The 27460-nt window shown below is 45.8% G+C and overlaps 1 long non-coding RNA gene across 1 annotated transcript; it reads right to left on the bottom strand.

The window, feature by feature from the left end:
* Positions 1-27460, bottom strand: LOC134739636 (uncharacterized). Its single transcript, XR_010126485.1, has 3 exons — positions 27119-27460; positions 1599-1934; positions 1-95 (listed from the first exon to the last, which is right to left on the bottom strand). It is a non-coding gene; the product is annotated as an uncharacterized LOC134739636 (long non-coding RNA).

The raw sequence follows: 27460 nt of genomic DNA, 5'->3' as shown, positions 1-27460 counted from the left end.
GGCAGGAGAATCGCTTGATCCCGGGAGGCGGAGATTGCTGTGAGCCGACATCTCGCCATTGCACTCCAGCCTGGGCAACAAGAGCAAAACTCCATCTCAAAAAAAAAAAAAGAAAGAAGTTAGCTATTAGAGGCTGGGCGCGGTGGTTCACGCTTGTAATCCCAGCACTTTGGGAGGCCAAGGCAGGTGGATCACCTGAGGTCAGGAGTTCGAGACCAGCCTGGCCAACATGGCAAAACCCCGTCTCTACTAAAAATACAAAAAAAAAGTTAGCCGGGCGTGGTGGTGCACACCTGTAATCCCAGCTGCGTGGGAGGCTGAGGCAGGAGAATTGCTTGAACCCAGGAGGGGGAAGCTGCAGTGAGCCAAGATCACGCCACTACACTCCAGCCTGGGCAACAGAGTGAGACTCCGTCTCAAAAAAAAAAAAAAAAAAGAAGTTAGCTATTAGAGCTTATCTATTAGAGGCTAATCTATTTCTAATCTATTTATTTGGAAAGGTAAGCTTTGTCAGTTTGTAGTAACTCATTTTTTCATGGCCAAAAGTGGGAACAGTGGTTCATCCAAGGAATTATACTTCATTTTACATTCCTTTTGTACTGTTGTTCTCTCTCATTAATGTAATTAGATTTGGGATGTGTTCTGCTTACCAGTATTTATTCTATTGTTGGGATCTGGCAACATATCCATGCCCCACTTCACTGAAATTGCTAAGTAAAAAAATGACACTAGCTTTGCCACTTACTTCCAGTAACACTTTATTAGCAGTCTGGTTTTAGCCTAAAAGTCACAACTTTTTCGAAGTTTTCTCTAACCAGTCACCCCAGATTAGGCACATGCCTCTAGGTTAGAGTCCTGTCACCAGAGATTGATCACACTTGATTGTAATTGTTAGACAACTGTCTCATTCAATAGACTGTCAGTTTCTGGAGGGTAGAGATCTTGTCTCTGTTGTTCCTCTTTTAATCCCCAGTGTCTACCATCTCAGAGACACTTGTTGAATGAATTCATGAATGACTGGCTGAATAATGAGCAATTCAAGAAAAAACACTTTATATTCACAGGTTTTGGGTAAGACAGTAGCTCCCTTAAAACACACACACACACACACTCCATGGTATGTCACAGAACTACAGTCTACACTCAGTGCAAAGGGTTTCAAAATCCAGTAGGAAGAAGTATTTTCCCTCTTCTGTCCTTGGAGAAGATACTGTGCAAGTGTGGAGTTCCCCTGGCGAAATATTCTTTTTTTGAGATGGAGTTTCATTCTTGTTGCCCAGGCTGGAGTGCAATGGCACGATCTTAGCTCACTGCAACTCTGCCTCATGGGTTCAAGCAATTCAAGACCTGCCTTAGGCTCCCGGGTAGCTGGGATTACAGGTACCCACCACAACATCCAGCTAACTTTTTGTAATTTCAGTAGAGATGGGGTTTCACTATGTTGGCCAGGCTGGTCTCGAACTCCTGACCTCAGGCGATCCACCCTCCTTGATCTCCCAAAGTGCTGGGATTACAGGTGTGACCTCCCCCCTCCCCCGCCAGTGAAATATTCTAAAAGGAGAAGAAGATGGTATGCACATTTGTGCTTTTTCCCATACCGAGGTCAGTGGCGCTGAGAGCAGTGTAGTACAATGATACAGTGGTGTATCCGGAATTGGTGGGTTCTTGGTCTCACTGATTTGAAGAATGAAGCCGCAGACCCTCGCGATGTGTGCTACAGTTCTTAAAGATGGTGTGTCTGGAGTTTGTTCCTTTTGATGTTCAGACGTGTTAGAAGTTTCTTCCTTCCAGTGAATTTGTGGTCTCACTGGCTTCAGGAGTGAAGCTGCAGACTTTCACAGTGAGTGTTACAGCTCTTAAGGCGGCGCATCTGGAGTTGTTCATTCCTCCCATGGGTTCATGGTCTCGCTGGCCTCAGGATTGAAACAGCAGACCTTCATGAAAAGAGTTACAGCTCATAAACTCAGTGTGGACCCAAAGAGTGAGCAGCAGTAAGTTATCTCAAAGAGCGAAAAAACAAAACTCCCACAGGATGGAACAGAACCTGAACAGGTTGCCACTACTAGTGCAGGCAGCCTGCTTTTATTCCCTTTTCTGACCCCACCTACATCCTGCTGATTGGCCCATTTTACAGAGAGCTGATTGGTCCATTTTACAGACAGCTGATTGGTCTGTTTTGACAGGGTGCTGATTGATGCATTTACAATCCCTGAGCTAGACACAGAGTGTTGACTGCTCTATTTACAATCCTCTAGCCTGAGGTAAAAGTTCTCCAAGTCCCCACTAGATTAACTAGACACAGAGCACTGATTGGTGCATTTACCAACCTTGAGCTAGACACAGGGTGCTGATTGGTGCATTTACAAACCTTGAGCTAGACACAGACTGCTGACTGGTGTGTTTACAAACCTTGAGCTAGACACAGAATGCTGATTGGTGTATTTACAATTCTTCAGCTAGACATAAAGGTTCTCCAAGTCCCCACTAGATTAGCTAGACACAGAGCACTGATTGGTGCATTTACAAACCTTGAGTTAGATACAGGGTGCTGATTAGTGTGTTTACAAACCTTGAGCTAGACACAGAGTGCTGATTGGTGTATTTACAATCCTTTAGCTAGACATAAAGGTTCTCCAAGTCCCCCACCAGATTAGCTAGATAGAGTGCTGATTGGTGCATCCATGAACCCTGAGCTAGACAGAGTGCTGATTGGCGCATGTACAATCCTCCAGCTACACATAAAAGTTCTCCAAGTCCCCACCCAACTCAGAAGCCCAGCTGGCTTCCCCTAGTGGATCCTGTGCCAGGCTGGGGCGGAGCTAGTCCCACTCTGCGCAGCCGCACTCCTCACCCCTTGGGCAGTGGATGGGATGGGGCACGGCGAAGCAGGGCCCGGTGAAGCAGGGGGCGGCACCCCATCGGGGAGGCTCCAGCCCCTTGAGCACACGGTGTGGGGGAAGGGTGTTCGGGCATGGCGGGCTGGGCATGGCGGGCTGCAGGTCCCTAGTCCTGCCCTGTGGGCAGGCGCTGAGGCCCCGCGAGAATTTGAACGCAGACCAGGTGGGCCGGCAGTGCTGGGGGACCCAGCGCACCCTCCGCAGCGGCTGGCCCAGGTGCTAAGCCCCTCACTTCCTGGGGCCCGCAGCGCCAGCCGGCCGCTCGGAGGGCAGGGCACCAAGCCCCCACGCACCCGGAACTCACGCTGGCCCGCGAGTGCGGCGCATGCAGCCCCAGTTCCCGCCCGGGCCTCTCCCTCCACACCTCCCCGCAAGCAGACGGAGCTGGCTCCGGCCTCGGCCAGCCCAGAGAGGGGCTTCCGCAGTGCAGCGGCGGGCTGAAGGGCTCCTCAAGCGCGCCAGAGTGGACGCCAAGGCCGAGGAGGTGCCCAGAGCGAGCAAGGGCTGCCAGCACGCTGTCACCTCTCAGTGGTTTAGAACCAGGGCTTTTAAGGCGGGGCACGGTGGCTCACTCCTGTAACCTAGCAATTTGGGAGGCAGAGGTGGGCGGATCATGATGTCAGGAGTTCAAAACCAGCCTGACCAACATGGCAAAACCCCGTCTCTACTAAAAATACAAAAAATTAGCTGGGCATGGTGGCGCGCGCCTGTAATCCCAGCTACTCGGGAGGCTGAGGCAGGAGTATCGCTTGAACCTGGGAGACGGAGGTTGCAGTGAGCCGAGATCACACCACTGCACTCCAGCCTGGGCAACAGAGTGAGACTCCATCTAAAAAAAAGAAAAAAAAAAGAACCAGGGCTTTGAAGTCAGTGGGTTCAAGCCCTACTCTGCTATTTATTAGGCCATACTGGAAGTTTGGACAAGTTACTTGACTTCTTGAAACCTGGTTTTTCTCATTAGTAAAATGGAGATAATGTTAGCATATTCATAGATTGTGAGGTTAAATAACAAGTGGTGTGTTTAAAGTTTGTGGTGTGAAGGAAATGCTCGATAAATATTGATAATGATGATGATGATGATTTTTGTGAGAAAAGAGGGATTATAAAAGACTGCTCCTAGCCAACCTTTTGCCCATGAGGGAAATCTACAAGCTCAGTCCTTGTGAAGCTGGGGTTTTGGGTTCCCAGAGGCCTCAACCACTCCTTTTCCTGTGATCTTGTGCCTGGGATGACAGTGCATCAGCAGAGGATGGATCGTTTCCTGCAGGGTCAGCCTACACTCCATGTAGCAATCTTGGGGGCTTTCTGTCTGGAAAACAAACAGTCTGGTGGTTCAATCCACAGACAGTCCCCCAACCTTCCTCTATATCTTGTAGAGGAGGTGGGAAAATGAGAAACACTTGAATGAGAGGCCGTGCATATACGAGTTGCCTACAAAATCTGTCATTTTTGGAGGTATTATTTGAAGGGAACGTTTATTTATTTTTTTTGAGACAGAGTCTTCCTTTGTCACCCAGGCTGGAATGCAGTGGTGCAATTGTAGCTCACTGCAACCTTGATCTCCTGGGTTCAAACCATCCTCCTGCTTCAGCCTCCTAAAGTGCTAGGATTACAGGCGTGAGCCACCACACCCAGCCATTAAATTTATAATGAAACTTTGGCCAGGCTCGGTGGCTCACGCCCGTAATCCCAACACTTTGGGAGGCTGAGGCTGGCAGATCACCTGAGGTCGGGAGTTCGGGACCAGCCTGGCCAGCATGGTGAGACACTGTCTTTACTAAAAATACAAAAATTAGCCGGGCGTGGTGGGAGGCGCCTGTAATCCCAGGTACTCGGGAAGCTGAGGCAGGAGAATTGCTTGAACCTGAGAGGCAGAGGTTGCAGTGAGCCGAGATCACACCATTGCACTCCAGCCTGGGCAACAGAGCGAGACTCCGTCTCAAAAAAAAAAAAAAAAAAACAGAAAAAAATTAGCCGGGTGTGGTGGCAGGCACCTGTAATTCCAGCTTCTAGCTACTTGGGAGGCTGAGGTAGAGAACTGCTTGAACCCAGGAGGTGGTGGTTGCAGTGAGCTGAGATCATGTCACTGCACTCCAGCCTGGGTGACAGAGCAAGACTCCATCTCAAAAACAAAAAAAAAAAGGACAGGCATGGTGGCCCACTCATGTAATCCCAGCACTTTGGGAGGTTGAGCTGGGTGGATCACGAGGTCAAGGGATTGAGACCATCCTGGCCAATATGGTGAAACCGCGTCTCTACTAAAAATACACGGTATTTTCTGTTCTTGTCTTTACAAATTACCCCCTGACTCATGATAGATACATGACTTGGCTACATCCTTTGCTATGTGAGCCACTTTTTTTTTTGAGACGGAGTCTTGCTCTGTCACCCAGGCTGGAGTGCAGTGGTGCGATCTCAGCTCACTGCAAGCTCCGCCTCCCGGGTTCACGCCATTCTCCTGCCTCAGCCTCCTGAGTAGCTGGGACTACAGGCGCCTGCCACCAAGCCCGGCTAATTTTTTGTATTTTTAGTAGAGACGGGGTTTCACCATGTTAGCCAGGATGGTCTTGATCTCCTGACCTCGTGATCCGCCCGCCTTGGCCTCCCAAAGTGCTGGGATTACAGGCGTGAGCCACCTTGCCCGGCCGGCAGGAGAATCTCTTGAAGCCGGGAGAAGGAGGTTGCAGTGAGCCAAGATCACGCCATTGCACTCCAGCCTGGGTCACAAGAGCAAAACTCTGTCAAAAAAAAAGAAAAAGAAAGAAAGAAAATTTAAGGCCAGGCACGGTGGCTCACGCCTGTAATCCCAGCACTTCGGGAGACTAAGGCGGGTGGATCACTTGAGGTCAAGATTTCGAGACCAGCCTGGCAAACATGGTGAAACTCCATCTCTACTTAAAAAAATACAAAAATTAGCTGGGCGTAGTGGTGCATGCCTGTAATCCCAGCTACACATGGGGCTGAGGGAGAATAATCACATGAACCTGGGAGGTGGAGGTTACAGTGAGCTGAGATGTCACCACTGTACTCCGGGCTGGGTGACAGAGCAAGACTCTGTTTCAAACAAAAGAAAATTTAGGCCAGGCACAGTGGCTTACGCCAGTAATCCCAGCAATTTGGGAGGCTGAGGCAAGTGGTTCATGAGGTCAGGAGTTCAAGACCAGCCTGGCCAATGTGGTGAAAACCTGTCTCTACTAAAAATGCAAAAATTAGCCAGGCGGCCAGGCTCAGTGGCTCACGCCTGTAATCCCAGCATTTGGGAGGCCGAGGCAGGTAGATCACAAGGTCAGGAGTTCAAGACCAACCTGGCCAAGATGGTGAAGCCCTGTCTCTACTAAAAATATAAAAATTAGTTGGCTGCGGTGGTGCATGCCTGCAATCCCAGCTACACGGGGGCTGAGGCAGAAGAATCACTTCAACCTGGGAGGTGGAGGTTACAGTGAGCCGAGATGGAGATCACAACACTGTACTCTAGCCTGGGCGACAGAGCAAGACTCTGTTTAAAAAAAAAAAAAAAAGAAAATTTAGGCCCGGCTCAGTGGCTCATGCCTGTAATCCCAGCACTTTGGGAAGCCGAGGAGGGCAAGCAAGACTCTGTTCAAAAAAAAAAAAAAAGAAAGAAAATTTAGGCCCGGCTCAGTGGCTCATGCCTATAATCCCAGCACTTTGGGAAGCCGAGGAGGGCGGATCATGAGGTCAGGAGTTCAAGACCAGCCTGGACAACATGGTGAAACCTCGTCTCTACTAACAAATAGAAAAATTAGACAGGCGTGGTGGTGGGCAGCTGTAATGCCAGCTACTTGGGAGGTTGAGGCAGGAGAATCGCTTGAAGCCAGGAGAAGGAGGTTGCAGTGAGCTAAGATCACGCCATTGCACTCCAGCCTGGGTGACAAGAGCAAAACTGTCTCAAAAGAAAAAAAAAAAGAAAGAAATAGAATTTAAGGCCAGGCACGGTGGCTCACGCCTGTAATCCCAGCACTTTGGGAGGCTGAGGGGGGTGGATCACTTGAGGTCAGGAATTTGAGACCAGCCTGGCCAACATGGTGAAACCCCATCTCTACTTAAAAAAATACAAAAATTAAAAAAAAAAAAAAAAAAAAAAAAAGAAAAAACAGATTTTCCTTTGTTTTATGGAATGAGTTTATAGATTCCTGTTCTCTGTAACTAGTGACTTCAAGTATACTGTTTTATCTAAGAAGTACAATGAAGGTCATGAGAAGCCTGAGTAGGCCTGAACTACAGCTGCCTGGGCACCATAGCGAAGGTTATGGGATAAGCCCGTGCCTAGGCAAACCTAGATAATGGACATCTGGGTTGCATAGCAATGGTTATGTGCAATCCTGAGTTATGAACCTGTTACAGTTTGATTAACTGTCTTTGTCCTGCTTCTGTTTCCCCGCTTTCACGCCACTGTAAGCTTGCTTCAAGCTAGCCCACCCCCTTTTGTGAAGTGTGTATAAAAGTCAAGTGCTGTCTTTGTTCCAGGCCCAGCCTTTGTACGAGTCTGCTGGGCCTGAGTGCACTCAATAAAAGATTCTCCTGTTTAAAAAAAAAAAAATACAAAAATTAGCTGGGCATGGTGGTACATACCTGTAATCCCAGCTACACAGGGGGCTGAGGCAGAATAATCACTTGAACCTGGGAGATGGAGGTTACAGTGAGCAGAGATCACACCACTGTACTGCAGCCTGGGCGACAGAGCAAGACTGTTTCCAAAAAAAAAAAATTTAGGCTGGGCTCGGTGTTTCACGCCAGTAATCCCAGACCTTTGGGAGGCCGAGGCGAGTGGATCACAATGTCAGGAGTTCAAGACCAGCCTGGCCAAGATGGTGAAACCCTGTCTCTACTAAAAATACAAAAATTAGCTGGGCGTGGTGGGTGGTGCCTATAATCCCAGCTACTCAGGAGGCTGAGGCAAAGAACTACTTGAACCCGGGAGGCGGAAGTTGCAGTGAGCCTAGCTCGCGCCATTGTGCTCCAGCCTGGGCGACACAGTGAGACTCCATCACAAAAAAAAAGAAAAAAGAAAATTTAAAATCTGGTAACACGCAATAGTAAAAAAAAAATAGAAGACAAAGCTAAGAGCAGTGGCATATGCCTATAGTCTCAGCTACTCTAGAGGCTGAGGCAGGAGGATACCTTGAGTCCAGGAATTCAAGTCCAGCCTGTGCAACATAGAGACCCCTATCATATCTAAAAATAATAAAATTGAAGAAAATCTATCCATCAATTGGGAAAGGTTAATTAGATTACCGTAATTAATACTATGGAATACTATTCCACCATAAAAAGCGTGAGTTAGATTGAGTTAGATCTATATGTCCCTATGGAAGAACTACCACAGCATTGTTAAGAAAGCAGGCCAGGGGCAGTGGCTCACGCCTGAAATCCCAGCACTTTGGAAGGCCGAGGCGGGTGGATCACGAGGTCAAGAGATTGAGACCATCCTGGCCAACATGGTGAAACCCCATCTCCACTAAAAGTACAAAAAAAATTAGCTGGGCGTGGTAGTTCACACCTGTATTCCCAGCTACTTGGGAGGCAGAGGCAGGAGAATCGCTTGAACCTGGGAGGCAGAGGTTGCAGTGAGCCGAGATTGCGCCACTGCACTCCAGCCTGGCAAAAGAGCAAGACTGTCTAAAAAAAGAAAAAAAAAAGCAAACTACTGTATAAAGTGGGTTAAAGAAAGTCTCAATGATGTATTCATATGTAAAAAAATTAAAGGAGCTGCACACTCAAATGTGCACTATTTATTGTAAGTTATACCTCAATAAAAGGTTTTTTTTAATCTTCATAAAATTTTGGGGGGTGTGTGTGTGTGTGTGGTTAGAATGCAGTAGCTCGACAGGGCGCAGTGGCTCACGCCTGTAATCCCAGCGCTTGGGAGGCCGAGGTGGGTAGATCACCTGAGATCAAGAGTTCAAGGCCAGCCTGGCCAACATGGTGAAACCCCATCTCAACTAAAAGTAGAAAAAAATTAGCCGGGCATTGTGGTGGACGCCTGTAATCCCAGCTACTTCGGGAGGCTGAGGCAGGAGAATCGCTTGAACCTGGGAGGTGGAGTTTGCGGTGATCCGAGATCGCGCCATTGCACTCCAGCCTGTGCGACAAGAGCAAAACTCTGTCAAAAAAAAAAAAAAAATTGCAGCTCACACCTCTAATCCCAGCACTTTGTGAGGCTGAGGTGGGAGGACTGCATGAGATCCAGAACAGCCTGGGTAACGTCTCAAGACCTCATCTCTATTAAAAAAAGAAAGAAAAAAAGATCTAGACAGATGAGTAACACATTTTTAACAGTGGTTACTTAGTTATCCCTGTGGAATTGCATGATAAAGTGAAGGAAGATTCTTTCACTTTTTGCTTTATACTCTGTCACATTATTTACAGTTTAAATAAGCATATTTTGCTTTTGTTATCAACAACAAATAGAAAAAAAAATCGTTTGTCTTCTGTGGGGTTCCCTAAATCACTCCATTGACATTCCTGCTGCCTTCAATGGCTCTCTGTGGGAAAAGAAAATGAAGTGAACACCTACCAAAGGCTTCGTGCAAATTGTGCCTACTCCAGATAATGTGATTGCTGATTTCTCTGTAATTTACATTAAGGAAATTGAACTTTTGGTTGAAGTCGGTCTTCTTTGAAGAAAGAAGCAGACGACCTTTAATGCTATGGGCCTATTGTCACTTCAGCACTGCTCTCAGGAAAGAATTGGGATCTGGTGGCGAAGCTCAGCGTGAACCGTATCACTTTTTAAATGCCTAAAGGCTGGTTTTGAGAGGCCGGAGTCGCTAGTGAGAAAGCTGCCTCTGCAGCCAGGCCCCTCCCTGGCCGCCCGAGGCTCCGTCCGGTCCCCCGTGTCGTCGCCGGGGCAGCTGGCGCCCTCCGGCGGGGTAAGGCTGGGACCAACCGGAACAGCGCCCTTCCTCTGCAGCCCGCCTACTGATGTGCAATCCAGGATCTACGTGGATATAGAGGGAAGCTCGGCCCACGGAAGGCAGAATGGCCAAAGAGATGGATATAAAGTGGAGCGGGGAAAGGAGGACACCCTAACAGTTTGGCAGCGCACTGTGCCAAGCGTTCATCTTCCAGAATAATGTAACTAATGTAGGGCATATGTTCTCCATTAGTTCATAAAGGAGGGGTGTCACACAAAGTTTACCTTCTTCCCCCATCCCCATGAAAATTTCTTTAATATTTTTGTTTAATTTAAAAAGTAACATATGTCAGGCACGATGGCTCACGCCTGTAATCCTAGCACTTTGGGAGGCTAAGGCAGATGGATCGCGAGGTCGGGAGTTCGAGACCAGCCTGACCAACACGGTGAAACCTTGTCTCTACTAAAAATACAAAAATTAGCCAGGCATGGTGGTGCGCTCCTGTAGTCCCAGCTTCTCAGGAGGCTGAGGCAGGAGAATCACTTGAACCCGGCAAGCAGAGGTTGCAGTGAGCTGAGATCAGGCCACTGCACTCCATCTTGGACGACAGAGCAACTCCGTCTCAACAAACAAACAAAAAGTTACATATGTTTATGTAAACTATTAAAACAATACAGAAACAAACCCATATAGCTGGCTTATTTTACTTAGCATGTTGTCTTCTAGGTTCATCTATGTTGTAGCATGTGCAGAATTTCTTTCCTTTTTAAGTCTGAATTATATGGATATTTATTGTGTTTATCCCTTCATCTGCTGATGGACGCTTGGGTTACTTCTACCTTTTGGCTATTGTGAGTAATGCTGCTATGAACTTGAGTGTTCTATAAAGAACTTTTATTTGTCAAAACTATGTCACGCCATGCCAGGCATGGTGGCTGACCTCTGCAATCCCAGCACTTTGGGAGGCTGAGGCAGGCTGATGATTTGAGGTCAGGGGTTTGAGACCAGCCTAGCCAACATGGCAAAACCCCATCTCCACTAAAAATACAAAAATTAGCCACATATGCTTGCTTGAACCCAGGAGGCGGGGTTGCAGTGAGCCAAGATCCTGCCACTGCACTCCAGCCCAAGGTGAAAGAGTGAGACTCTATCTCCACAAAACAAACAAACAAACAAACACACACCTGTATCATGCCGTAGGTTAACAAAATAGTAGGTTAGGGAAAGTTTCTCTTAATAGAATTCTTCCAGGCTGAGTGTGGTGGCTCATGCCTGTAAGCCTGTTTCTCTACCACTCTACCTTCCCAGGAATAACTATCATTAACAAATGGTACTCGTCAATTCATGCTTTTTGTTGTTGTTGTTGAGACGGAGTCTCACTCTGTCGCCCAGGGTGGAGTGCAGTGACATCATCTCAGCTCACTGCAACCTCTGCCTCCCAGGTTCAAGCAATTCTCCTGCCTCAGCCTCCTGAGTAGCTGGGATTACAGGCGCACGCCACTATGCCCGGCTACTTTTTGTATATTTAGTAGAGATGGGTTTTTGCCATGTTGGCCAGGCTGGTCTTGAACTCCTGACCTCAGGTGATCTGCCCACCTCAGCCTCCCAAAGTGCTGGGATTACAGGTGTGTGCCACCATACCCAGCTAATTTTTGTATTTTTAGTAGAGACAGAGTTTCACCATGTTGGCCAGGCCGGTTTCCACCTCCTGAACTCCAGTGATCCGCCATCCTCAGCCTCCCAAAATGCTGGGATTACAGGTGTGAGCCACTGAGCCTGGCGACTTTTTATTTTTATTATTATTATTTTTTGTAGGGTTGTTCTAGGCATGTTGCTCAGGCCGAACTCCAACTCCTGGAGTCAAATGACCCTCCCACCTCAGCTACTGAGTAGTTCTGACTACAGGTGCCAGCATTGAGCCCTATGTGCACCTTTTTTTTTTTTTTTGAAATGGAGTCTAGCTCTGTGGCCCAGGCTGGAGTGCAGTGGCCCTATCTTGGCTCACTGCAACCTCTGCCTCCCGGATTCAAGCAATTCTCCTGCCTCAGTCTCCCGAGTAGCTGGGATTACAGGCACCCACCACCACGCCTGGCTAATTTTTGTATTCTTAGTAGAGACAAGGTTTCAGTGTGTTGCCCAGGCTGGTCTCGAACTCCTGACCTTGTGATCCGCCCACCTCGGCCTCCCAAAGTGCTGGGATTACAAGCGTGAGCCACGGTGCCCGGTCCCCCCGCTTTTTTTTTCTTCGAGACAGAGTCTCACTTTGTAGCCCAGGCTGGAGTACAATGGCCAGATCTCAGTTCACTGCAACCTCCACCTCTCAGGTTCAAGCGATTCTCCTGCCTCAGCCTCCGAAGTAGCTAGAATTACAGGCACATGCTACCACGCCCAGCTAATTTTTGTATTTTTAATAGAGACAGGGTTTCACCATGTTGGCCAGGCTGCTCTTGAACTCATGACCTCAAACAATCCACCCACCTTAGCCTCCCAAAGTGTTGGGATTACAGGGATGAGCTACCGTGTCCAGCCGTGTCCAGACTTTTTTTTTTTCGAGACTGAGTTTTGCTCCTGTCGCCCAGGCTGGAGTGCAGTGTTACGATCTCGGCTCACTGCAACCTCCACCTCCAGGTTCAAGCAATTTTCCTGCCTCAGCCTCCCGAGTAGCTGGGACTACAGGCGCCTGCCACCACGCCCAGCTAATTTTTTTTGTATTTTTAGTAGAGATAGGGTTTTGCCATGTTGGGCAGGCTGCTCTTGACCTCCTGACCTCAGGTGATCCGCCCACCTTGGCCTCCCAAAGTGCTGGGATTACAGGCATGAGCCACTGTGCCTGACCCAAACTTTTTAATGTAAATATTGTATACACAAATATAGACACTGTATGTCATAGTGGTTAAGAATACAGGCTAACAATCAAACCTGCACATTGGTTTCCTCTAAGGTATACTGAGATAATAACAGATAATTAGATAACTATTCTTCTTTTTTTTTTTTGAGATGGAATCTTGCTCTGTCGCCTAGGCTGGAGTGCAGTGGCACGACCTCAGCTCACTGCAAGCTCCACCTCCCAGGTTCACGCCATTGTCTTGCCTACCGAGTAGCTGAGACTACAGGCGCCCACCACAACACCCAGCTAACTTTTTTTTAACAAAGATGGGCATATGTCACATAGAAGTTTATGTGGATGTACTATTTAAATGTTATTTTTAAAAATACTTATAGATTCACTGGAAGTAGCAAAAATAGTACAGAGAGTTCCAGTGTTCCTTTAATCCATTTTCCCCCAATGGTTACATCTTATATAATTATAGTACAGCCTGGCATGGTGGCTCACGGCTTTAATCCCAGCACTTTGGGAGGTCGAAGCAGGCGGATCACCTGAGGTTGGGAGTTTGCGACCAGCCTGGCCAACATGGCAAAACACCATCTCTACTAAAAATACAAAATTAGCCAGGCGTGGTGGCGCATGCCTGTAATCCCAGCTACTCGGGAGGCTGAGGCAGGAGAATCGCTTGAATCCGGGAGGTGGAGGTTGCAGTGAGCCGAGATTGGCCATTGCACTCCAGCCTGGGCAACAAGAGAGAAACTCCGTCTCAAAAAAAAAAAAAATTATACTACAATGTCAAAACCAGGATATTGTCCGGGCACAGTGGCTCACACCTGTAATCCCAGCACTTTGGGAAGCTGAGGCAGGTGGATCACTTGAGATCAGGAGTTTGAGACCAGCCTGGACAACATGGCAAAATCCAACCCCATATCTACTAAAAATACAAAAATTAGCTGGGCATGGTGGCAGGCACTTGTAGTCCCAGCTACTTGGGAGGCTGAAGCAGGAGAATCGTTTGAACCTGGGAGGCAGAGGTTACAGTCAGCCGAGATTGGGCCACTGCACTCCAGCCTGGGTGACAGACGGAGACCCCGTCTACAAAAAAAATAAATTAGGAAATTGATGTTGGTGCAATGTGTGTATATAGTTTTATACCATTTTATCATATGTACAGATTCCTGTAACCATCACCATAATCAAGATACAGAACTATTCCATCACCACAAAGATCTCCCTCATGTTATCTCTTTGTAATCACACACATACACCCCTATCTCCCTAAGCCCTGGCAATTACTAATGTATTTTCTGTCTATAATTTTGTCATTTTGAGAATGTTATATAAATGGAATCATATAGTATGCAACCTTTTGAGATTGACTCTTCTGGCCAGGCGCGGTGGCTCACGCCTGTAATCCTAGCACTTTGGGAGGCCGAGGCAGGTGGATCATGAGGTCAGGGGTTCGAGACCAGCCTGACCAACATGTTGAAACCCCGTCTCTACTAAAAATACAAAAATTAGCTGGTCGTGGTCGTGGGCGCCTGTAATCCCAGCTACTCAGGAGGCTGAGGCAGGAGAATTACTTGAACCCAAGAGGTGGAGGTTGCAGTGAGCCGAGATCGCGCCACTGCACTCCAGCCTGGGCGACAGAGCGAGACTCCGTCTCAAAAAAAAAAAAAAAGGAGATTGACTTTTCTCAGTCACGTAATTCCCTTGAGATCCATCTAAATTGTGCGCGTCAACATTCGTCCCTTTTATTGCCAACTAGTATTTCATTCTGCAATGTACTTAAACATTTTTTTATTGTAGTAATATACATATAATGAAAATGTTTTTTTTTTTTTTTTTTTTTGAGACGGATTTTTGCTCTTGCTGCCCTGGCTAGAGTGCAATGGCGTGATCGCTCACTGCAACCTCCGCCTCCTGGGTTCAAGTGATTCTCCTGCGTCAGCCTCTGGAGTAGCTGGGATTACAGGCATGCGCCACCACGCCCGGCTAATTCTTTTGTATCTTTAGTAGAGACGGGGTTTTTCCATGTTTGTCAGGCTGGTCTTGGACTCCTGACCTCAGGTGATCTGCCCGCCTCGGCCTCCCAAAGTGCTGGGATTACAGGCGTGAGCCACTGTGAACAGACTCTGTTTTATATATATATATATTTTTTACTAAGGGATTCCACCCACATTGGTAGAATCCCTCAGTATTTGTCTTTTGGAATACTGGCTTATTTTACTTAGCATGATGTCTTCTAGATTCATCTATGTTGTAGCATGTGTAGAATTTCTTTCCTTTTTAAGTCTGAATTATATGGATATTTACTGTGTTTATCCATTCATCTGCTGATAGACACTTGGGTTACTTCTACCTTTTGGCTATTGTGAGTAATGCTGCTATGAACTTGAGTGTTCTATAAAGTACTTTTATTTGTCAAAACTATATCATGCCATGCCAGGCATGGTGGCTGACCCCTGCAATCCCAGCACTTTGGAAGGCTGAGGCAGGCTGATGATTTGAGGTCAGGGGTTTGAGACCAGCCTAGCCAACATGGCAAAACCCCATCTCCACTAAAAATACAAAAATTAGCCACATATGCTTGCTTGAACCCAGGAGGCGGGGTTGCAGTGAGCCAAGATCCTGCCACTGCACTCCAGCACAAGGTGAAAGAGTGAGACTCTATCTCCACAAAACAAACAAATAAACAAACAAAAAAACCGTATCATGCCATAGGTTAACAAAATAGGGAAAGTTTCTCTTTTTTTTTTTTTTTTTTTTGAGACGGAGTCTCGCTCTGTCACCCAGGATGGAGGGCAGTGGCACGATCTCGGCTTACTGAAAGCTCCGCCTCCCGGGTTCACACCATTCTCCTGCCTTAGCCTCCGCAGTAGCTGGGACTACAGGTGCCCACCAACACGCCCGACTAATTTTTTGTATTTTTAGTAGAGACGGGGTCTCACCGTGTTAGCCAGGATGGTCTCGATCTCCTGACCTCGTGATCTGCCAGCCTCGGCCTCCCAAAGTGCTGGGATTACAAGTGTGAGCCACTGCTCCTGGCCAGAAAATTTCTCTTAATAGATTTCTTCTAGGCCAAGCATGGTGGCTCGTGCCTGTAATCCCAGCACTTTGGGAGGCCAAGGTGGGTGGATCACCTGAGGTCAGGAGTTTGAGACCAGCCTAGCCAACATGGTGAGACATGGTGAGAACCACTGCACTCCAGCCGGGGTGACAGAGCGAGACTGTCTCAAAAGAAAACAAAGCAAAATTAATAAAAGTGATTGTGGCGATGGACAAACAACTCTGTGAATATACTAAAATCCATTGAATCGTACTTTTTAAATGAGCGGATTGCATGGTATGTGAATTTTATCTCAATAAAGCTGTTAAAAATGATATTTAAGAAGCATAACAATCACAATGTATGAACCCTATTTACATTCAGATTCAAAAAACTATTAAAAATGAAGTTTATAAGACAATTGGAAATTTGAACAATGACTAGATATTTGAGCATATCAAAGGTATATTACTTTTTTTTTTTTTTTTTTTGAGACAGAGTCTTGCTCTGTCTCCCAGGCTGGAGTGCAGTGGCGTGATCTCAGCTCACTGCAAGCACCGCCTCCCGGGTTCATGCCATTCTCCTGCCTCAGCCTCCCGAGTAGCTGGGACTACAGGCATCCGACACCACGCCCGGCTAATTTTGTTTTTGTATTTTTAGTAGAGACGGGGTTTCACCGTGTTTAGCCAGGATGGTCTCTATCTCCTGACCTCGTGTTCTGCCGGCCTTGGCCTCCCAAAGTGCTGGGATTACAGGCGTGACCCACCTCTTTCAGCCTGGGTTTACTACTTTTTAAAGCATGATAATAATACTGTGTATGGTTATGTTTACAGATGAAATGACATGATATCTGGGATTTACTTCAAAATAATATAAAAGGTAAGCAAGTGGGCCGGGTGCGGTGGCTCACGCCTGTAATCCCAGCACTTTGGGAAGCTGAGGTGGGTGGATCACATGAGTTCAGGAGTTGGAGACCAGCCTGGCCAACAGGGTGAAACACAGTCTCTACTAAAAATAAAAAAATTGCCGGGCAAGGTGGCTCACACCTGTAATCCTAGTACTTTGGGAAGCTGAGGGGGGTGAATTGCCTGAGCTCAGGAGTTCCAGACCACCCTGGACAACAGGGTGAAACCCCGTCTCTACTAAAATACAAAAAATTAGCCGGGTGTGGTCGCGTGTGCCTGTATTCCCAGCTACTCAGGAGGCTGAGGCAGGAGAATTGTTTGAACCTAGGAGGCAGAGGTTGCAGTGAGCCAAGATCACACCACTGCACTCCAGCCTGGGCTACAGAGTGAGACTCTGTCTCTAAAAAATAAATAAATACACTTTGGGAGGCCAAGGTGGGTGGATCACTTGAGGTCGGGAGTTCAAGACCAGCCTGACCAATGTGGAGAAACCCTGTCTATACTAAAAATACAAAATTAGCTGGGCATGGTGGCGCATGCCTGTAATCCCAGCTACTCGGGAGGCTGAGGCAGGAGAACTGCTGGAACCTGGGAGGTGGAGGTTGTTGTAAGCTGAGATCACGCCATTGCACTGTGGCCTGGGCAACAACAGTGAAACTCAGTCTCAAAGTAAATAAATAAATAAGTAAATAAAATAATAAATAAATACATAAATAAAAATACAAAACTTCGCCAGGTGTGGTGGTGGGTGCCTGTAATTCCAGATACTTGGGAGGCTGAGGCAGGAGGATCACTGGAACCTGGGAGGCGGAGGTTGCAGTGAGCCGAGATCACGCCACTGCACTCCAGTCTGGGCAACAGAGAGAGACTCCATCTCAAAAAAAAAGAAAAGAAAAAAATGTAAACAAGTGGAAGTATAAATGAAACAAGACTTCTCACAGTTAGTAATTGTTGAAGCTGGTTAAGGAGTACATGAGAGCTCACTGTAATACATTTCCTCTACCTTTGTATATGTTGCAGATGTTCCATAATAATAAAAATGCATATCATAAGTATCTTTTATGTCAATACATGGAAACCTGCCTCATGCTCTTTGATGGGGCATAGCCTTCCATATTTATTTAACTAATTCTCTATTAGAGAACTTTTGAATTTTTTTTTTTTTTTTTGAGATAGTGTCACTCTGTTGCCCAGGCTGGAGTGCAGTGGTGTGATCTCGGCTCACTGCAACCTCTGCCTCCTGGGTTCAAGCAATTCTCTTGCCTCAGCCTCCAAAGTAGCTGGGATTACAGGTGCCTGCCACTGCATCCAGCTGATTTTTGGTTTTTTGTTTTTTGTTTTTTTTTTGAGATGGAGTCTCGCTCCCAGGCTGGAGTGCAGTGGCGTGATCTTAGCTCACGGCAACCTCCGCCTCCCAGGTTCAAGCAATTCTCCTTCCTCAGCCTCCCATGCAGCTGGGACTACAGGTGCCCGCCACCAGGCAAGGCTCATTTTTTTTTGTATTTTTAGTAGAGACGGGATTTCACCATCTTGGCCAGGCTGGTCTTGAACTCCTGACCTCGTGACCACCCGCCTCTGCCTCCCAAAGTGCTGGGATTACAGGCGTGAGCCACCACACCCTGACTTTATTTATGTATTTATTTGAGATAAAGTCTCACTTTGTCACCCAGGCTGGAGTGCAGTGGCATGAGATCTTGGCTCACTGAAACCTCTGCCTCCCAGGTTCAAGTGATTCTCCCCACCTCAGCCTCCTGAGTAGCTGGGACTACAGGCATGTACCACCAAACCTGGCTAATTTTTCTATTTTTAGCAGAGACAAGGTTTTGCCCAGGCTGGTCTCGAACTCCTGAGCTCAAGCAATCCTCTAGCCTTGGCCTCCCAAAGTGCTGGGATTACAGATGTGAGCCACCACACCCAGCCTTGAATTATTTTCAAATATTCAATATTCTAAACAATACTATAGGAAATATTATTGTACAAATGTTTGTGCCCAATTAACTGTTTCCTTAGAATAAATTTGTTTTTTTTAATGCTTTTTTTTGAGACAGAGTTTCACTCTTGTTGCCCAGGCTGGAGTGCAATTGCATGATCTCTGCTCACCACAACCTCAGCCTCCCGGGTTCAAGCGATTCTCCTGCCTCAGCCTCCCGAGTAGCTGGGATTACAGACATGTGCCACCACGCCTGGCTAATTTTTTTTTTTTTCTGAGACAGTGTCTCACTCTGTCACCCAGGTTGGAGTGCAGTGGCGTGATCTCGGCTCACTGCAAGCTCCGACTCCGGAGTTCACGCCATTCTCCTGCCTCAGCCTCCTGAGTAGCTGGGACTACAGGCGCCCACCACGACGCCCGGCTAATGTTTTGTATTTTTAGTAGAGATGAGGTTTCACTGTGTTAGCCAGGATGGTCTCGATCTCCTGACCTCGTGATCAGCCTGCCTCGGCCTCCCAAAGTGCTGGGATTACAGGCGTGAGCCACTGCCCCCGGCTAATTTTGTATTTTTAGTAGAGATCGGTTTTCTCCATGTTGGTCAGGCTGGTCTCGAACTCCTAACCTCAGGTGATCTGCCCGCCTGGGCCTCCCAAAATGCTGGAATTACAGGCGTGAGACACTGTGCCTGGCCTGTAATAAATTTCCAGAAGTGAAGATGCCAGGTCAAAGAATGTGCAGGTTAAAAAAAAAAATAGTTTTTTTGCGGGGCACGGTGGCTCACGCCTGTAATCTCAGCACTTTGAGAGGCTGAGGCGGGTGGATCACAAGGTCAAGAGTTCAAGACCAGCCTGGCCAAAATGGTGAAACTGTGTCTCTACTAAATATACAAAAATTAGCCAGGCATGGTGGCGGGCGCCTGTAATCCCAGCTACTCGGGAAGCGGAGGCAGGAGAATCACTTGAACCCGGGAGGCGGAGGTTGCAGTGAGCCAATATCCTGCCACTGCACTCCAGCCTGGGTAACAGAGTGAGACTCTGTCTCAAAAAAAAAAAAAAGATGTTTTTTAATTTATGGTGAGATTGTTCTCTAGTTAAATGCTTGGAATTACCTGTTTTCTGATGCTCCCAGTAATACACTGGTCCTTATCAATCCTTTTCTTTTCTTTTCTTTTCTTTTTTTTTGAGACGGAATTTAGCTCTTGTTGCCCAGGCTAGAGTGCAATGGCACGATCTTGGCTCACCGCAACCTCCTCCTCCCTGGTTCAAACGATTCTCCTGCCTCAGCCTCCTGAGTAGCTGGGATTACCGACGCCAGCCACCACACCCAGCTAATTTTTGTATTTTTAGTAGACAGGATCTCGCCATGTTGGCCAGGCTGGTCTTGAACTCCTGACCTCAAGTGATACACTCGCCTTGGCCTCCCAAAGTGTTGGGGATTACAGGCGTGAGCCACCGCGCCCGGCCCCTTTTCTTTTCCTTTCATCCTCTTTTTTGAGGTATAACTTACATGCCATCAATTTCATTCATTTTAGGTGTACAATTCAATGATTTTTTTTTTTCAACACAGAGGTTGTAGTGAGCTGAGATTGCACCACTGCACTCAGTCTGGGGGACAGAGTGAGACTCCATCTCACACACACCAAAAAAAGTGTGTATATGTATGTATATCCCCTATTGAAGGATATTTAAGTTGAGGAGTTGAGGTTCTTTTTTTTTTTTTTTTTTTTTTTTTGAGATGGAGTCTTGCTCTGTCACCCAGGCTGGAGTCCAGTGGCGTGATCTCAGCTTACTGCAACTCCACCTCCCGGGTTCAAGTGATTCTCCAGCCTCAGCCTCCCTAGTAGCTGGGATAACAGTCAAGTGCCACCACGCCCAGCTAATTTTTGTATTTTTTAGTAGAGATGGGGTTTCGCCATGTTGGCCAGGCTGGTCTCAAACTCCTGATCTCAGGTGATCCACCTGCCTTGGCCTTCCAAAGTGCTAGGATTACTGGCGTGAGCCACCGCGGCTGGCTGAGGTTCATTTTTTAGCACATTAAAAATAGTAGAATAGGGCGAGGCGTGGTGGTTCACGCCTGTAATCCCAGCATTTTGGGAGGCTGAGACAGGCTGATCCGTTGAGGTCAGGAGTTCGAGACCAGTGTGGCCAACGTGGTGAAACCTTGTCTCTACTAAAAATACAAAAACTAGGCCAGGCGCGGTGGCTCACACCTGTAATCCCAGCATTTTGGGAGGCCAAGGAGGGCGGATCACGAGGTCAGGAGATTGAGACCATCCTGGCTAATATGGTGAAACTCTGTCTCCACTAAAAATACAAAAAATTAGCCGGGTGTGATGTTGGGCACCTGTAGTCCCAGCTACTCGGGAGGCTGAGGCGGGAGAATGGCGTGAACCCAGGAGGCGGAGCTTGCAGTGAGCCAAGATCGTGCCACTGCCCTCCAGCCTGGGCAACAGAATGAGACTCCATCTCAACAAAAAAAAATACAAAAACTAGCCGGGAGTTGTTGCGGGCGCCTGTAATCTCAGCTACTTGGGAGGCTGAGGCAGTAGAATTGCTTGAACCCAGGAGGTGGAGGTCGATTGCAGTGAGCCGAGATCATGCCACTATACTTCAGCCTGGGCAACAGAGCAAGACTCTGTCTCAAAAAAAAAAAAAAAAAAAGTAGAATAAATTCCTAGATGTAATATTGCTATGTCAAAGGATATGCAAACTTACATTTTCGATAGATATTAACAGATTGTTTGCTAAGGAAGTTGTATTCATTTACATTCCCCACCAACAGTGTTTCCCCACACCCCCAAAACATCCCTCATCATAAATGAGGTCATGCACAATTAAAAAAAAAAAAAACCAGGAACTTGCTATGTTGCCTAGGCTGGAGTGCAGCGGCATGATCATGGCTCATTGCAGCTTCGACCCCCTGGGCTCAAGCAAACCTCCCACCCTAGCCTCCCGAGTAGCTGGGATTACAGGTGCATTCCACTATACCCAGCTAGTTTTTTGTTTTTGTTTTGTATTTTTTGTAGAGACAAGGTCCCACACTTTTGCCCAGGCTGTTCTAAAACTCCTGAGCTCAAGTGATCCTCCCACTTTGGCCTCCCAAAGTGCTGGGATTATAGGCATGTGCCACAGTGCCCGGCCAGGCATTATTTTCTTTTTTTTTTTTCTTTTTCTTTGTTTTTTTTTGTATAGGGTCTCACTCTGTCACCCAAGCTGGAGTGCAGGGGTGTGCGATGCAATCTCAGCTTGTAGCAGGACGAGCCACAGACAAAACCTCTCAGACACCGAGTTGTAGAAGGGCTTTATTCAGCTGGGAGCATCGGCAAGCTACTGCCTTAAAATCCGAGCTCCCCGAGTGCGCAAGTTCTGTCCCTTTTAAGGGCTCACAACACTAAAGATTTCACATGAAAGGGTCGTGATTGATTTGAGCAGGCAGGTGGTACGTGACAGGGGCTGCATGCACCGGTGGTCAGAGAGAAACAGAACAGGGCAGGGAATTTCACAGTGTTCTTCTATACAATGTCTGGAATCTATGAATAACATCAGTTTCTAAGTTATGAGTTGATTTTTAACTACTGGGTTTGGGCCAGGCAGGCCCAGGCCTGGTTTCGGGCCTGGTGCCGGGCTGCCTGTCTTTGGTTTTACTTCCTTGTTGTTTTTTCTTAAAACAGGTACTGAGTATAAAACAATATAAAACAATATGAGAGAGTCTCTCTCTTCCCTCATTTCCCCCTTTGAGACTCTCACTTTTTATTAGTGGGAGTTCTCACTTTTATTTTTGCTACTTATGTCTTTTTGTGCAATAGATTGATAGAGACTTATATAGTATGCTTGTGCTGAAGCATTTGGGTGAACTAAGGTAGTGACAAAGTTTTTTATCATTTGGAGAAATACAGGTATCAGAGAAGGGAGCAGTAAGCAGGTTCCTATTACTATTATTATTTTTATTATAAGAGTTTTAAATTTTCCTATTGCTGGGAACCAATTTTCAAACATGGCTCCCGGATTGAGTCCGTGCCACACTTGCACAGGTACATGTGCCAGTTTTGTTATATCTTTAACTATATTCTGAACTACTTGCCCCTGATCATCTATGTGTAGACAATAATTAGTAAGGTTAAATTTTCTACAAACTCCTCCTTCAGCTGCTAGCAAGTAGTCAAGAGCTAGTCTATTTTGATAGATGGCATTTCTCATCAGAGTCTCTTGCTGGGCAAGAACAGTTAAGGCTTGACCAATTTTATTAGTAATAATTTCTAAAACAGCTTGCAACTATATGATTCAGTTAAGCATGTAGATAGGGATTCAATATCCTCATGAGCCTTCTTGTACCTAAGTGGTGGGTCTATAGTATTGTATGATTCTTTCAGGGGTTCATTCATTATTTTTCTAATCACTTATGGCTATGCTTCGTTTTTTGCAGGAAGCATAGACTGGGAAGCCTAGAAGTTCACCTGTTTTTATGGGCAGTAAGAAGAAAGATGGCTTAATGGTGCCAATTACACAGCTACCTGTCCTGATCAGGCAACTTAGCATAAGCTCTGTGTCCACATATCCAGTATAACCTGGTGGGGGCTGTCCAGTCCCGGTGGAATTCTGGGTGGGCCCAAACAGTCTGCAACTTTGGAAATTTGCTGAATGGATTCCTTTCTGTGTGATTGGAACTCTACCATGTAACTGTTTTTGTGGTACCATTATACAGCTTTTGCCTAAGACAACTAAGCCGCCTTACAGGATGAGTGAATCCTTTTCCTTCTCTAGCTATGTAATACTGTCCAATAATTGAGACTTTTAGAACCCAAAAATTGTCAGGGTGGTTCTTTTGGGCTGGGAATTCATCAGGAACTGGGTCTGTAGGAACTAATTCTCGGGCTTCCCATGGCCATTGATCTCCTGTTACAGTTCCTCCACAAACATAACATGAGGTGACTTGTAGAGACTGGGCTACATGTTCGGCTAATTGCAAAAACAAATTTTTAGTTTTTCCTGGAATCTCAGGTACTGGCACATTTAGTTCATCATAGAAAGTCTGAAATACTGGTTCTGGAGAGCGGTTTTGAACCTCTCCTTTTATTAGAATGCTTACGCTAGGATCTAGTCCTTTTCCATCAATGCCTAATGTTACATTTTTTTTTTTTATTTTACTTTGGGTCTGAGGGGTTTATGATTATCAATTTTAAAAGGTTGTAGCTCCCACTTGTGCAGGAGGGGCTGACTTTTCCTTTTTGGAGCCAAACAGGATCTTTTTTTATTTTCTTTTTAAGTAGCCCAAATGACACAAGACCAGTATTGACACATCTCACATAAATATGATTTTTGACAGATGTACTTATTTTCTGCTGTGTAACTTTTTTTCCAATCTAGAGAACCGCATCTTATCCCATGCTGTTTACTATTAATAGTGGCACAGGCGTCAAATTTTAAGGTTACATTTTTGGGGACCCCTTTTTCTTCTGTTCTAGCTATTACTTTACTTGTGTCACCTAGAAAAGGACCAGTCCTTAGTCTTACTTCAAAGACTGTGATCATGGGAGGTTCAGAGGGGTGCACACATTGGGCTGGTCACTTCCTGGATTACATACTTTATACTGAGTGTTATTATACAAACAGGTTCCTTTTGGAGTTCTTAGGCATTCATAATAACTATAAAATAATAGGACTGTAGCAATCTTTTGTCCTACCTCAGTGACCTGATGTATATACTGGGAATAGTTCTCAGTCTAAGGAAGGTCAGTTGAAGTCCTTACTGTACAAGTCCAAATTTTAAGGAAAATGAGTCCTGCAATGAGTTTCCTCATGCTTCGGCCATGTGTGGACCAGTCAGCTTCTGGGTGTGACTGGAGCAGGGCTTGTTGTCTTCTTCGGAGTCACTTTGCAGGAGTTGGCGAAGCTTCTCCTATCCACGTACAGCTCCTAGTCTACTGATGTTTAAGGGTGGTCTCGGTGGTTGGACATACTAGAATAAACTGAGTCCAGTACTTCTACACAGTTATGTTTAACTGGGCTCTCTGATACCGGGAACAAGGTGGCAGGGTTTAGGGTGTTGCAAACTTCAATGGTTATGTGGGGATTTTCACAGAGCAAGCTTTGGTATCTAGCTAGTCTAGCATTCATTAGCTAATGGTTTCCTTTGTTATTTATTAAAATCACCATAGCATGGGGGGACTTTATGTTTAGGTTTTGTCTAAGAGTTAGCTTATTTGCTTCTTGTGCTAACAGGGCCCTTGCTGCCCGGGCCCTTGGACATGGGGGCCAGTCTTTGGAAACCCCGTCTAGTTGTTTTGAGAGATAGGCCACTGGCCTTGGTCAGGGCCCTACAGTCTGGGTTAAAACTCCAACTGCCATTTTTTCTCTTTCTGACACATAGAGTGTAAAGAGTTTTGTCAGGTCAGGTAGCCTCAGGGCTGGGGCCAACATGAGTTTTTCTTTTTTTTTTTTTTTCTGGTTGATGAAATGCCAGGGTGAAAGGGAGAGCCAAATAGACTAAAGCACAAGTGCCACACTAGTTATTTGGCAGAGTGCCCAGTAAAGATCCACTACAATACCACCACACATCCACTTGGGGATGAACAAGGGCTGACTGATTGATAAGCTCTTGAAAATTCTTAAGCTCACTGCATCCCTTCAGGTCTCCAAGGAATGCTAAGTTTCCTCTCTGCCGTGAGAGACACGAAGTGAACTTAGTGTTGGGAGACAGAAGCTGGATGGCCCTCGGGGGCTGACCTGCAGAGACTTCGGTATATAGCAGAGAGAGCTTGGCATGACTTATTACTCCAGGCTGTAGAATCCTGGAAAAGAGCTACCATGCAGCCCACGCCTGGTCGACTACAGGACCACCTTAGTGGAAGGCGGTCAATCAGGGCCTCTGCCCTGCCATGTGCACAAGCATAACAATTGCTTTTGTTTAACGTGCAGATGGAATATTTGATCCATTTCAGCCAGGCATTTGCATCTTGGTATGCTGTCTTAATTGCCAAAGTTTGTTTTAAGTGTTTAACTTCTATGATCTTCTAGTAAAATGAATGTTTTCTTTAGCACCTGTTTTTATTAGTTTTTAGACCAAAGAAAGCTAAACACCATTTTATATTTAATAATGTTTCTTGTATGATTTTTATATCAGATAAGCTAAATTTTACCTTTATATTAGTGTGTTATTAATGTTAAACTTAATTTTAATAAAACCTTTAGACATATTTATCTAATTTTTCATGTTTGACCATAAGGTAAGATTTTATAGACTCTTTTTAAACTTTTATAATTTTTGTTAAAGAGCAGGTTGATGCTTTCAGAAAAAAACCTGTTGCATTTTTACTTTAATGTCCAGTTCACAGAAAAACTGGATGATACCTTTTTAACTTTAGCTAATATGTTTAAACACAGAATTTTCTTTACAATTAATGTTTTAAAACTTGCTTAAACTTTCAAAACAATAATTTTTTAGCCTTTTAATGTAGGTAAAAATCCACATTCTTATGCCTTCTTATAATCTTTTTACCAAAGGTATGTTTTACTTTTTTTATACACCTTGCACATAAACTGTTTCTTCAATACTACACAGGAGGCCTTATTACTTTTAAATTATACAACATTTTTTGCAAAAAAATTTTTTTATAACATTTTTTCTTTTATGACTTTTGCAGACAATTTTTTAACATGTTTTAACTTTTTGACTTATTACAAACTTTTTTTCTTTAAACAACCAGTTAATTTATTTCAGGACAAGAATTTACCATATAGTTTTTTTTTATATAAATTCTGCCTCTCCCTTTTTTTTGAAGATAACCATTCTTTTTTTAAAGCGAACTTTCTTTATGTCTTTGGACTAGACTGTCTAAGGCCACAAGATTAGAAGTTACCATAATACATGTTACACTGTTAACTTTTAGCAAACTTCACTTTTGTTGAAAACCTTGTAAGTTTGGGATTTCAATTATCCTTTACTATTAATAAGACTTTGTTTAGTGTAAATTAACTTAGAATTGGTATAGATGGCCTTTTTTTTCTCTCTGCTGGTCTTTCCTTGCCTCTGCCAGCTGCTTATGCTGCTGTTCTCTTAACTACTGTGCGGGGGAAGGGGGTCTAAAACCAGCTGTAACTGTCTATGTACGGAAACTGGTCTGGGTGCTTTGGCTTACAGGTTACCTTGTGCCATACCTTTGAAACAAGGGACCTGTCCAGGCTTTCTTCTGATAGCCAACCCACCTCTAATGCTAGCCAGTCTATTTTACACAAAGTTCTGTTTTTCTGGTGTCATAGTAACACCATAATCTCCCTTAAATTCTTTCTTGAAATTGTTTTTTAACATAGTTCCCAGTGGGGTGGGCTTACTTTGCGCCTGACCCATGTTTTTTTTTTCCAAGACAAAATACCATGCTCACACCACACATACTCACCACAAGACAAAGAACAGGTAAAGAGGGCACACACACACTTTTACCATTTATACCAAACCAAAATCACAAAATTCAAAATCTGAGTACCAAAAGATTTAAGCCAAGTCAAAACCAAAACTAAAGTATCCAGCAATTCAAGTCAAGTCAAAACCAGAACAAAAGCGCCAATGCAGGCACACCGTGGGTGATCAGGCCACACTTCTACTCAGATGGAGTGGGGCAAGTTCCAAAGACTAGTCTTACCAAGTTTCAGAAGTCTGGCCAGTTCCTTCCCGGTGTTCAGCCACTGTCTTAATCCTCCACCGGGGCCTGCTACGCGCTGCTCTGGCGAGGCATTCCGCCAGGACAATTTCCTACCTGGGAGCGCTCTTTGGATCGCGTCATTCAGGCTGGCCGGAGTCCCCCGCCGGGACACTCCACAGGGCAGGCTTAAGCTGCCTAAGGGGCTGCCTCGGCCGTCCGTCAGTCACCTCACTTCCCAGTCAGGGAACTAAGAAATGTAGCAGGACGAGCCATAGATAAAACCTCTCAGACAACGAGTTGTAAAAGGAAGGGCTTTATTCAGCTGGGAGCATCGGCAAGCTA

The sequence above is a fragment of the Pongo pygmaeus genome, chromosome 4 (genome assembly GCF_028885625.2).
Source record: "Pongo pygmaeus isolate AG05252 chromosome 4, NHGRI_mPonPyg2-v2.0_pri, whole genome shotgun sequence".
Taxonomy (NCBI): Eukaryota; Metazoa; Chordata; class Mammalia; order Primates; family Hominidae; genus Pongo; species Pongo pygmaeus.
Note: the sequence above shows the minus strand (reverse complement) of the source record. Positions and strands in the feature narration are given on the sequence as shown.